The sequence below is a fragment of the Callospermophilus lateralis genome, unplaced genomic scaffold (assembly GCF_048772815.1).
Source record: "Callospermophilus lateralis isolate mCalLat2 unplaced genomic scaffold, mCalLat2.hap1 Scaffold_615, whole genome shotgun sequence".
Classification (NCBI taxonomy): domain Eukaryota; kingdom Metazoa; phylum Chordata; class Mammalia; order Rodentia; family Sciuridae; genus Callospermophilus; species Callospermophilus lateralis.
The window spans coordinates 539031-548884 of record NW_027514643.1 but is presented as its reverse complement, the minus strand read 5'-3'; positions in this window follow the sequence as shown (position 1 = coordinate 548884).

Genomic DNA, 9854 nt, shown 5'->3' with positions numbered 1-9854 from the left:
AGTTGCTAACATGGGCACAAATCAGTTATGACAAGTCATTTTTGAGAAGCACGGCACAGAAAATGTTCCCAAAAAGAGGGTGTTGAAAACGTCAGTTGGTTTTCAGGTCAGCATTTCTAGACTAGTATTTGTTGAAAATTCTTCAAACTCTTCTTTCAGATGTTTTTTTTTTTTGGACTTTTCATGGGCTTGAAAACATCTAAGGAAGCTGGCTGGTCCTTATAAATATATAGCCAAGAGAAGGATGGATATGACTCTCTGAAATGGATGTAAATCATGAACGTGAATTATATTGTTGATGTTAAGACAACGAGTTCATGGCTTGATGTACCAAAAGGACATCCCAACATTGTTTTCCTCCCAAGTTAGCACTTGACTTGTTGATGAGTCACATATGAGGTTCGAAGGAGAAGATGCACAAGTCATCACTGGTTTTGTAAGCATGCAAGTTCCAAGCCCATAGGCCACCATGCATGATTAGACCTGTTGTTATTTACACTTACATGGCCAGAGCTGTATCACTGTCTCAAAGTTGCCAAATGAGAGTAGCTTGTTTTCCTCTCCAGCACCTGTATCGAATGACCAGCTTTCAAGTGGACTTCCCTGAGCCTTTTCAGTATCTGAACATGCGAGTCCAAAACACTTTAGTCCTACTACTAAAAAGGATACTCACTGTAACACTGTTTTTCTGACCATTAAATGGACAATAAGGTGACCCTGGTGTGCAATGAACAGGACTCATTGAAGATGTAATGCCTGTTGGTGAATGACACTTTTCTAGGTTTCACGGGCCATGTGGAGGAATCAGCCCAAACACCTTGAAATACCACTTAATTCATAGTTTACTTAAGGACACATGTGGCTTAGGGAGAACTTCTTTCCTCTGAAAGTGTTTCTTCAAACGAGATGAGAGTCGAAAAGAAGGTATTGAGAACACTAAGTAAAATGGCTGTGCTTTGTGGAACTGGGAGGATTCCTCAATACATGTAACAATGTTTGTCACTGCCTTTGGACCTAACACGTATCAGTGTATATGAACAGAGGCACAGCAAGAAAGATAGCTGGCATAAAACACCAAGGGGAAGGGGCTAAGCTGCCTTACTAGGTTTACTTTTTTCACTCTGGTGGCACTTTCTGTTGTCTGTATGAACAGAGTTTCCAAGTACTTTCCCACTTAGCCGGCCTCTCTGTTATTCATACAGTTGAACTACCAGGGAGAGATGGATCAGTTTACCACCTGTGAGGCCTTTTCTTCCACATTTTCTGCCCATTGCATGCTTTGGTTTTTTCCAGCTCTTCCTACAAGCCCCCCTAATCCTGATCTCCCCTTAGTCCTGATGATTTCTTTAAGTTTCCCCTTTGCTCCTGTTCATGGAGTCCTGTGTACAGATATTATACCTGATTCTATTGAACTCTACTTAATCCTTTCTCACCTCTGTGCTCCTTTTACCAAGTCACTCCTCAATACTTACTGTAACCCTTTGAATTTTTTGTCCATTGTCATTTAAAAAACTCTTTAAAAATTGAACCATTTCGCATGCAGATACAGTCTTCTTGGTCTGCTATTAATCCCCCACTACTGACATTGTAAGTTATTGAAATGTACACTTCCAGACCGTTTTCAGATTTTTGATTTCTGTATATCTATCTGTCTCTCTATTTACAAACATAACATGGTATTCTGAAAGTATCGTTCTGCTTTTGGAGCACTACATTGTGTTTTTCAGAACCAGGCCTATAACACAGAGATGAATCCATGTTACCTAGGTTGAGTTCAAATTGGTATGTGCACTGTGATTCCCATTATATTGTTCTACCTACTAATGGACAGTTAAGTTATATCCAGACCTCCCCCCTCCCCCATTAAGTAAAAGCCCTGTGGAGAGACATGTGGATGCCTTTATGAACATATTGATAATTTTTCATGGCAGTGTTTTCCAAAAACCAGTTAGTAAAATCAATTGATTCCTTTGCAGCCTGAAGTTACCTTCATTCCAGTTTACTGGTATAAGAACCACAGTACATCAGCAACTATTCTCCAATAGTATTTCAGGCAGAAGTCATTCTAGATAACAATCAGTGCGGGATCCTCCATGTATTTTACACAGCCCATGGCAGGGGATATCTAATCAGGTGAGACAGACTGATTAGATTTATTCTGTTTGTTGGCTTTGTTTTTTTAGGCCTGAATTTTTCACATTTCAATTAATTGTAGGTCAAGTATCAGGCGGATTCTTCCCTGGGCTTCAAATGTGATAAAGCTGCTTCTTATTTTTAAGAAGGCCGTTGCAATCCTGCATTTATTTTACACCTCAGTGCATGTTTTACACACAAAAACACACCCCCCCTCACACACACACACATCAACAAACACAAACACATAATTAGAGCACATTTAACACTCAAATAAAGCTTTCACTATTAATTCATGACTAAGGTATTCTTTTAATAAGAATTGTGCCTTGGTCTCTACTGGGGAAACATTGTTCAATGTGCGTTCTCTGGTTTGTTGTAGGGCAGTGAATGTTCACTTGTTGGCAATGATATAGAAATGGGGAGTAAGAGTTTAAAAGCTTTTATAGTAGGTAGGCAGCGTCAGAGTATGGAATCTAAGAATAAGAAATTGGGGAATTTCCACTTTTTTTCTTCATTTCAATCTCCTAATAATTCATATATATTTTCTAAATGTCTCTGAGAAAACAAGGACTAGGTCAATCCACATATCCGTGAACCATAGCAGAATGCAATTCTGATTTTCATAGAAACAGTCATAAAATCAAAAAGACAGGTGCTGGGGTTTTGGCTCAGCACTAGAGTGCTGGCTTCGCACTTTCAAAGGTCCTGATTTGGATCCCCAAAACCATATGTGAAAGGAATGAATGAAGCAATGCATGAGTGTATGATGAATGAATTAAAGGTATAAGGAGGAGGAGGAAGAGGAGAAGGAGGAGGAGAAATAGAAGAAGATGATGAGTAATTTGACAAAAGGGAAAATGGGGAGCAGAGTGAGTTTAAAGTGTGGTTTCCAATTCCCAAACGTTAAATTACAGCAGCTGGGATAGAGAGAGAAGATGGGAGGGCAGGAGAGGGGGGAGAGTAGAGGATAGAAAAGGTAGCAGAATAGAACAGTTACTAATATGGCATTTTGTAAAAATGTGGATGTGTAAACAATGTGATTGTGCAATCTGTATATGGGGTAACAATGGGAGTTCATAACTCACTTGAATCTAATGTGGGAAATATGATATCTCAAGAGCTATGTAATGTTCTCAGCAACGAATATAAAAAAGAGGTGTTCATTTTTCTTTGTAGTTGAGGTCTCCTATTTCCGTGACATGTTTAGTTGTGTTCCCTCCTATAGTCCTCCCATGCTCTAGTTATTCTGATATGGAAAAACTAGCTGATATGCCCAACCAGTCTGAAAATCAGTGACAATTTTTCATTAAGCCTAAAGTCACTTCACATTTGCTACAGTCATACTAAATACACTTCTTTTTGGGAGTTTCAAATATATTTCCATCAGCTAGATCACAAGTACCTAGAACTCCCATTCTTGTTTATGTAATAGTGAGTTCATCAGATTAAATGCTGTACTCTTGAATAAAACAAAATAGGAATAATTTACTCATAAGCTTCCTATGTAAACCATCTTTATTTACAAAATACTATCTTAAGAATTATAGTTTCATTGAGCTTCAATTGGAGCCAAAGTATAGTCAATTACTGAAGTAAAAGCAGTTACTTAAAAACTAAAAATGAGAGAAAAGTCAAATTACATTTGAAGAGAGAGCAACAGTATGAGGTTTCTTGATTGGTTCTGGATGTTGAGTAACAGGCTCATTTGCAGGTGGAAGGAACCCTTCAGGGAAATCACTTGTACTTTCAGAATGCGGGTGTAGAGGGCTGAATTCCAGCTCTTGGGGGAAGATTGAGAGGAAAACCCTCTCCCTGCATAGACACTTCGCATTGGAAATGGAGTGGGTGGCGGGCCAGGTGGAAAATAATCTCCAGGTTCCCATACAAGTTTCCTCGGAGAGGTGGAGGGAAAAAAAAGGTCCTCTTCTCATGAACTGACTCCTTGGGTCAACTGGAAACGAGGCACCCCTTTGATTGCCAGCTTCAGTTCTTCCTCATTCACTTGAAAGAGTCTCCAGCTTGTTTTAGCTTCAGCTATTTGTGATCTGAGGGTTTCAGATTCACCTTGGAGGGACTGCATCCTCCTTGATAGATGCGCCCTCATTTCATCCTGTTGACCATGTTTAGCCTTCTGTGCTTTGAGCTCTTCTTCTAGAAAGAGCATTTCAACGCCATGGCTGGATTCGGACCAATGCAGCTTTTCGTAGGTTGCCTCCAGATGTTGTGCTTCCCTTGAACCCTTCTCAAACCTGCAGTCCTTTAAAGATGAGGCTAAGCCTTCATGTTCTTTTTCAACAAGGCTCACTTTTTCAAGAAGTCCACACTTTTTTTCAATAAGTCCCGCAAGATTTACAGCCAGCTTTTTTTCTCTTCCCACGTAAAGCCTGCTACTAACCGACTGAAAACATCTCCAGAAAAGTAAGAGAACAGCCAAAAATCTAAGAGCTGTACACATCACCAACTCCCAAGGAAAGCCATAAGGAAGATGGCCTGGCTTCATGTCTTCGGACAATGCTGCCACAACCGTTGGTGCTTCTTCCAGAACCACCCACTAGTATGGCTGAGAGGCAGCCCTTGGCTCCTCCATCACACCAAGACGGCTTTGGCTCTTGCCACCACAACCACAGCCTGCCCAGGCAGGCCAACGCAGGCTGTGGACACTCAGGTGTTTGGTCAGGAACTCCAACCTGCACCAGGCAACGGAGCAGACCACTGCGATCCCCTTCAGGGTGTGAGCGTATGGCAGGTGGTGGGCGTATGGTGGTGGGAGCCATGATCAAGGGCTCCCAGGAGCCTTGTTGTGCTCAACTGCCCATCAGGGGAGTCTTGTCCCCTTCCCTACCCAGTGCATCCTCAAGTGCCACAGGTTTAGGTCCCTCCCACTCCAGCCAGAGAGAATTCCTCCCCATGCCACACACCCCTTGATTTGGTTTAGGCCAGGCCAAGGCGGGGCTTAGTAGGAAGATTCCATCCAGCCATCATAACATTCAGTTTGATGTCACTCAAATTCTAAAGCTGTCTAAACTGTTCAAACAGCTTTCAAGGCCTATATTGGTCTTTGTGTCGCTTGCCTTTTGTTTTATTTTATTTTATTTTATTTTTTGGTTTTTTTTTTGGCCTTTAGTTTTAGTGACTCAGTCCTTTCCCTGCCCTTGTACTCTCCCTATTTCCTCCTTCCTTGCTTCCTTCCTCCCTTCCTGGTTTTTCTCCTTTTCTTCTTCCTTCTTTTCTACCTCCCTCCATCCCTCCAACTTTGCCTCCCTCCCTTCCAACTTTTTCTCTCCCTTCCGTCCCTTTTTTTTTTCCTTGCAAGTGTTTGGGGTGAAAATCCATGGCAGGCCAGCCCCAAGCTAGGCAAGGTCACTGCCAGTGAGCTACAACATCCCCAGACCTGCTGCCACTTCCTACGCAAGTAATTTGAATTATCTCTAAAGAGAAACTCTCACATTAGTCTACTTTCAGTAATTTCAGAAGAGTTGCTAACATGGGCACAAATCAGTTATGACAAGTCATTTTTGAGAAGCACGGCACAGAAAATGTTCCCAAAAAGAGGGTGTTGAAAACGTCAGTTGGTTTTCAGGTCAGCATTTCTAGACTAGTATTTGTTGAAAATTCTTCAAACTCTTCTTTCAGATGTTTTTTTTTTTTGGACTTTTCATGGGCTTGAAAACATCTAAGGAAGCTGGCTGGTCCTTATAAATATATAGCCAAGAGAAGGATGGATATGACTCTCTGAAATGGATGTAAATCATGAACGTGAATTATATTGTTGATGTTAAGACAACGAGTTCATGGCTTGATGTACCAAAAGGACATCCCAACATTGTTTTCCTCCCAAGTTAGCACTTGACTTGTTGATGAGTCACATATGAGGTTCGAAGGAGAAGATGCACAAGTCATCACTGGTTTTGTAAGCATGCAAGTTCCAAGCCCATAGGCCACCATGCATGATTAGACCTGTTGTTATTTACACTTACATGGCCAGAGCTGTATCACTGTCTCAAAGTTGCCAAATGAGAGTAGCTTGTTTTCCTCTCCAGCACCTGTATCGAATGACCAGCTTTCAAGTGGACTTCCCTGAGCCTTTTCAGTATCTGAACATGCGAGTCCAAAACACTTTAGTCCTACTACTAAAAAGGATACTCACTGTAACACTGTTTTTCTGACCATTAAATGGACAATAAGGTGACCCTGGTGTGCAATGAACAGGACTCATTGAAGATGTAATGCCTGTTGGTGAATGACACTTTTCTAGGTTTCACGGGCCATGTGGAGGAATCAGCCCAAACACCTTGAAATACCACTTAATTCATAGTTTACTTAAGGACACATGTGGCTTAGGGAGAACTTCTTTCCTCTGAAAGTGTTTCTTCAAACGAGATGAGAGTCGAAAAGAAGGTATTGAGAACACTAAGTAAAATGGCTGTGCTTTGTGGAACTGGGAGGATTCCTCAATACATGTAACAATGTTTGTCACTGCCTTTGGACCTAACACGTATCAGTGTATATGAACAGAGGCACAGCAAGAAAGATAGCTGGCATAAAACACCAAGGGGAAGGGGCTAAGCTGCCTTACTAGGTTTACTTTTTTCACTCTGGTGGCACTTTCTGTTGTCTGTATGAACAGAGTTTCCAAGTACTTTCCCACTTAGCCGGCCTCTCTGTTATTCATACAGTTGAACTACCAGGGAGAGATGGATCAGTTTACCACCTGTGAGGCCTTTTCTTCCACATTTTCTGCCCATTGCATGCTTTGGTTTTTTCCAGCTCTTCCTACAAGCCCCCCTAATCCTGATCTCCCCTTAGTCCTGATGATTTCTTTAAGTTTCCCCTTTGCTCCTGTTCATGGAGTCCTGTGTACAGATATTATACCTGATTCTATTGAACTCTACTTAATCCTTTCTCACCTCTGTGCTCCTTTTACCAAGTCACTCCTCAATACTTACTGTAACCCTTTGAATTTTTTGTCCATTGTCATTTAAAAAACTCTTTAAAAATTGAACCATTTCGCATGCAGATACAGTCTTCTTGGTCTGCTATTAATCCCCCACTACTGACATTGTAAGTTATTGAAATGTACACTTCCAGACCGTTTTCAGATTTTTGATTTCTGTATATCTATCTGTCTCTCTATTTACAAACATAACATGGTATTCTGAAAGTATCGTTCTGCTTTTGGAGCACTACATTGTGTTTTTCAGAACCAGGCCTATAACACAGAGATGAATCCATGTTACCTAGGTTGAGTTCAAATTGGTATGTGCACTGTGATTCCCATTATATTGTTCTACCTACTAATGGACAGTTAAGTTATATCCAGACCTCCCCCCTCCCCCATTAAGTAAAAGCCCTGTGGAGAGACATGTGGATGCCTTTATGAACATATTGATAATTTTTCATGGCAGTGTTTTCCAAAAACCAGTTAGTAAAATCAATTGATTCCTTTGCAGCCTGAAGTTACCTTCATTCCAGTTTACTGGTATAAGAACCACAGTACATCAGCAACTATTCTCCAATAGTATTTCAGGCAGAAGTCATTCTAGATAACAATCAGTGCGGGATCCTCCATGTATTTTACACAGCCCATGGCAGGGGATATCTAATCAGGTGAGACAGACTGATTAGATTTATTCTGTTTGTTGGCTTTGTTTTTTTAGGCCTGAATTTTTCACATTTCAATTAATTGTAGGTCAAGTATCAGGCGGATTCTTCCCTGGGCTTCAAATGTGATAAAGCTGCTTCTTATTTTTAAGAAGGCCGTTGCAATCCTGCATTTATTTTACACCTCAGTGCATGTTTTACACACAAAAACACACCCCCCCTCACACACACACACATCAACAAACACAAACACATAATTAGAGCACATTTAACACTCAAATAAAGCTTTCACTATTAATTCATGACTAAGGTATTCTTTTAATAAGAATTGTGCCTTGGTCTCTACTGGGGAAACATTGTTCAATGTGCGTTCTCTGGTTTGTTGTAGGGCAGTGAATGTTCACTTGTTGGCAATGATATAGAAATGGGGAGTAAGAGTTTAAAAGCTTTTATAGTAGGTAGGCAGCGTCAGAGTATGGAATCTAAGAATAAGAAATTGGGGAATTTCCACTTTTTTTCTTCATTTCAATCTCCTAATAATTCATATATATTTTCTAAATGTCTCTGAGAAAACAAGGACTAGGTCAATCCACATATCCGTGAACCATAGCAGAATGCAATTCTGATTTTCATAGAAACAGTCATAAAATCAAAAAGACAGGTGCTGGGGTTTTGGCTCAGCACTAGAGTGCTGGCTTCGCACTTTCAAAGGTCCTGATTTGGATCCCCAAAACCATATGTGAAAGGAATGAATGAAGCAATGCATGAGTGTATGATGAATGAATTAAAGGTATAAGGAGGAGGAGGAAGAGGAGAAGGAGGAGGAGAAATAGAAGAAGATGATGAGTAATTTGACAAAAGGGAAAATGGGGAGCAGAGTGAGTTTAAAGTGTGGTTTCCAATTCCCAAACGTTAAATTACAGCAGCTGGGATAGAGAGAGAAGATGGGAGGGCAGGAGAGGGGGGAGAGTAGAGGATAGAAAAGGTAGCAGAATAGAACAGTTACTAATATGGCATTTTGTAAAAATGTGGATGTGTAAACAATGTGATTGTGCAATCTGTATATGGGGTAACAATGGGAGTTCATAACTCACTTGAATCTAATGTGGGAAATATGATATCTCAAGAGCTATGTAATGTTCTCAGCAACGAATATAAAAAAGAGGTGTTCATTTTTCTTTGTAGTTGAGGTCTCCTATTTCCGTGACATGTTTAGTTGTGTTCCCTCCTATAGTCCTCCCATGCTCTAGTTATTCTGATATGGAAAAACTAGCTGATATGCCCAACCAGTCTGAAAATCAGTGACAATTTTTCATTAAGCCTAAAGTCACTTCACATTTGCTACAGTCATACTAAATACACTTCTTTTTGGGAGTTTCAAATATATTTCCATCAGCTAGATCACAAGTACCTAGAACTCCCATTCTTGTTTATGTAATAGTGAGTTCATCAGATTAAATGCTGTACTCTTGAATAAAACAAAATAGGAATAATTTACTCATAAGCTTCCTATGTAAACCATCTTTATTTACAAAATACTATCTTAAGAATTATAGTTTCATTGAGCTTCAATTGGAGCCAAAGTATAGTCAATTACTGAAGTAAAAGCAGTTACTTAAAAACTAAAAATGAGAGAAAAGTCAAATTACATTTGAAGAGAGAGCAACAGTATGAGGTTTCTTGATTGGTTCTGGATGTTGAGTAACAGGCTCATTTGCAGGTGGAAGGAACCCTTCAGGGAAATCACTTGTACTTTCAGAATGCGGGTGTAGAGGGCTGAATTCCAGCTCTTGGGGGAAGATTGAGAGGAAAACCCTCTCCCTGCATAGACACTTCGCATTGGAAATGGAGTGGGTGGCGGGCCAGGTGGAAAATAATCTCCAGGTTCCCATACAAGTTTCCTCGGAGAGGTGGAGGGAAAAAAAAGGTCCTCTTCTCATGAACTGACTCCTTGGGTCAACTGGAAACAAGGCACCCCTTTGATTGCCAGCTTCAGTTCTTCCTCATTCACTTGAAAGAGTCTCCAGCTTGTTTTAGCTTCAGCTATTTGTGATCTGAGGGTTTCAGATTCACCTTGGAGGGACTGCATCCTCCTTGATAGATGCGCCCTCATTTCA